Genomic DNA, 3599 nt, shown 5'->3' on the forward strand with positions numbered 1-3599 from the left:
GGAAACAGACCCTTCGGTCCAACTTGTCCATGCTGACCTGATATCCTAAATTAATTCAGTCCCATTTGACAGCACCTGACCCATATATTCTGGCAGCTCATTTCATATATGTACCACCCCCTGCATGAAGACGTTGTCTATTTAATATATTTCGCCTCTCACCCTAAACCTATGCCCTCTAGTTCTGGACTCCCCCACCCCTGAGAAAAGACCTTGTCTATTACCCTGTCCATGCCCCTCATGATTTTGTAACCTCTATTAGGTCACTCCTCTGCCTCCGATGCTCCAGATAAAACAGCTCCAGCCTATTCAGCCTCTCCCTGGAGCTCAAGCCCTACAACCCCCAGCATCATTCCCATAAATCGTTTCTCATGGAGAAGTTAACGTTTCAGTCCTGAAGAAGGGTTAATACCCAAAACGCTGACTACTCCACATTCTGAGGCTGTATTCTCCCAACCTCCTGCTTGCAACTTCGGGTTGCAATATGTAGTGGCTCAGTGGTTACCACTGCAGCCTCACAGTGCACGGGACCCAGGTTTGATTCCAGCCTTGGATAGCTGTCTGTGAGGAGTTTGCACAATCTCCCAGTGTCTGCATGGGTTTTCTCTGGGCTATCCTGTCTTCTTACATAAACCAAAGATGTGCAGGTCATGTTGATTGGCCATGCTTAATTGCCCATAGAGTTAGGTACATTAGTTAGAGGGAAATGGGTGTGGATGGGTTACTCTTCGGAGGGTTTGTGTGGACTTGTTGGGACAAATGGCCTATTTCCTGTAGCTAATCTCATCTGCACTAATTTGTCTCTAACGAATGACAGAGTAGACTCGACGGGCCCAATGGCCTAACTTCTGCTCCGATGGTCTTGCGGTCTGAGGTTTATTTGGATCATTTCATTGGCAATGTGCAGTCCTTGGCTCAATGAGCAGCAGTGCCCCCGCTGGTGCTTCCGCAAGTTGCAAGCAAACATGAACCTCTTCCCACACTCGGGCCAGCTGAAGGGCCTCCCACTGCTGATGGACACACAGGTGTTTAAGCAGGGTGGAGGAATTGCTGAAGGTCAGCAGAATGGCCTCCCACCCCCCGCCCGCGTGTGGACCAGCTGGTTCTGGAGGAGCGGATAAAGCCCTTCCCACACTCGGGGCAGGAGAACGGCTTCTCCCCGGTGTGGACGGACTGGTGCCTCAGCAGGGCTGAGGAATTGCTGAAGGACTTCCTGCACTTAGGGCAACTGAACGACCACTCCCCCATGTGGACTCACCAATGGGCCAGCAGGTCGGAGGAAAGAGCAAAGCCCTTCCTGCACTCGGGGCAGAAGAACGGCCTCTCCTCAGTGTGGACCCACTGGTGTCTCAGCAGGTGGGAAGAACTGCTGAAGGCCATCTCGCACTTGGGGCCGGAGAACAGCCTTCCCCGGTGTGGACCAACTGGTGCGGCAGCAGGCAGAGGAATCACTGAAGGCCTTCCCACACTCAGGGCAGCAGAAGGGCCTCTTCCCCTCTGTGGACCCATTGGTGCTTCAGAATCCTTTCAAATTTCACAGTATCCTTCTGACAGGAGACCAGAATTGCACACAATATTCCAAAACTGGTCTAACCAATGTCCTGTACAGCCACAACATAACTTCCCAACTTCAATACTCAGTCAGTGGATTGCGAAAGCTTTCAAAACCCGCAAAAAACAAACAGGAAAGAATGGAGGCCCAAACGAATTTTTGAAAGTCAGCTTGGAAGCATCAATGAGAAATCGGCGGACTGGGTTTATTGGGTACCCGTTCTCCTTAAATACACTATATACGTATTCCTCTTCTGCTCTTCGTAGTTTCTCTGTGCTGCAGTGTGTAGTGGCTCGTTGAAATAATGTCCTGATGCAGCAACGTTTGTGGGTGTTGGGATGATTGTTTCTGTGGTTAAGAATTTGGTTTGTGTGTGTTGTTTTTCTGTAGATGCTAGTTTGAAGTTCCCCATTGACTGTTCGCTCTACTGTGACATCTAAGAATGGGACTTTGTTGTTGTTCTCCTCTTCAAACCAGGAGCCCCCCTCAGCCCCAAAGCCTCACCATTTGGAACACCAGTATACAGACGAGTCAAAGGCCTCCACTGAAAACACCAAGTCGAAGATTCACGCCACTCCATTTACTCCATCCAAGAATTTCTGAACACCAAAGACACTAAGATAGAAGAGGATGGAATAATGCTGTCCTTTGACATAACAGCCCTGTTCACATCCATTAACATCAACTTGGCCAAACAAAACTGAAGACACTACTCGAAGAACCAGAGACACAAACACAGCACCAACTTCACCAGCAAAGATAGCACTGTCAACCTCGTAGAACTGTGTCTTACCACCCACTTCATATTCAGTAACAAGCCCTCCAAACAAATCAACGAAATACCCATGAAACCACCAGTATCAGGATTCCGAGCAGAAGCAATAATGCAGAGACTCGAACAAACAGCCCTTCCAACGATCCACCCAAACTTTGGGTCCGCTACAGTGATGACACTTTTGTCATCAAAAAATGAAACAAATTAGAGGAAACCTACAACACCATCAACAATATCCTCGCTGACATAAAATTCACAAAAGAGAACAACAACAAAGTGCCATTTCTAGATGTCACAGTAGAGCGAACAGTCAATGGTAAATTCAAAACAGCGTCTACAGGAAAACAACGCACACGAACCAACTACTGAACTACAGAAGCAATCATCCCTCCACATACAAACAAATCTGAATCAGGACGCTATTTCAACGAGCCACGACACACTGCAGCACCCAGGAACGACTATAAATAATTACACAGCGCATTTAAGAAGAATCGGTAGCCTGCACCCCTGAAAATGGTTTCCCTGACCGGGAATCGAACCCGGGCCGCGGCGGTGAGAGCGCCAAATCCTAACCACTAGACCACCAGGGAGATGCGGATTTCGCTTGTCAGCTCTCCTAAAAATTACTTTCCTGCCCGGAAATCGAACCTGGGCCGCGGTCGTCAGCAAGCTTTCACCTGTGCATCCAACAATGTCATTTCTTGTATCCATTGCTCCCGATGCGGTCTCCTCTACATTGGGGAGGCTGGAGACTCCTCGCAGAGTCCAGTCACGGCGCTTGAGGGGATATTTCCAGGACACCCGCAACAATCAACCCCATCGCCCTCTGGCCCAACATTTCAACACCCCCTCCCACTCTGCCGAGGACATGCAGGTCCTGGGCCTCCTCCATCGCCGCTCCCTCCCCTCCCGATGCCTGGAGGAAGAACGCCCCATCTTCCGCCTCGGATAAATCAAACCCAGAACATTAATGTAGACTTCACCAGTTTCCTCATTTCCCCTCCCCACACCTTGCTTCAGTTCCAAACTTCCAGCACAGTGCTATCCTCATGACCTGTCCTACCTGCCAATCTCCCTTCCCACCTATCCGCTCCACCCTCCTATCTGACATGTCACCTCCATCCTCACCCCCATTCACCTATTGTACTCTTTGCTACCTTCGGCCCAGCACACCCCCACCCCCCAATTTATCTCTCCGCCCTGGAGGCGTCCTGCATCCATTCCTGATGAAGGGCTTTTGCCCGAAAAGTCGATTTTCCTGCTCCTCGG

At 49.8% G+C, this 3599-nt stretch overlaps 1 non-coding gene across 1 annotated transcript; it reads right to left on the reverse strand.

The window, feature by feature from the left end:
* Positions 1 to 2848: 2848 nt before the first annotated feature.
* On the reverse strand, positions 2849 to 2920 carry trnae-cuc (transfer RNA glutamic acid (anticodon CUC)). Its single transcript has one exon. It is a non-coding gene; the product is annotated as a tRNA-Glu (tRNA).
* Positions 2921 to 3599: the final 679 nt, after the last annotated feature.

The sequence above is a fragment of the Chiloscyllium plagiosum genome, unplaced genomic scaffold (assembly GCF_037043375.1).
Source record: "Chiloscyllium plagiosum isolate Xiang-an unplaced genomic scaffold, Cpla_swu_hap1 HiC_scaffold_27, whole genome shotgun sequence".
In the NCBI taxonomy this organism is placed as follows: domain Eukaryota; kingdom Metazoa; phylum Chordata; class Chondrichthyes; order Orectolobiformes; family Hemiscylliidae; genus Chiloscyllium; species Chiloscyllium plagiosum.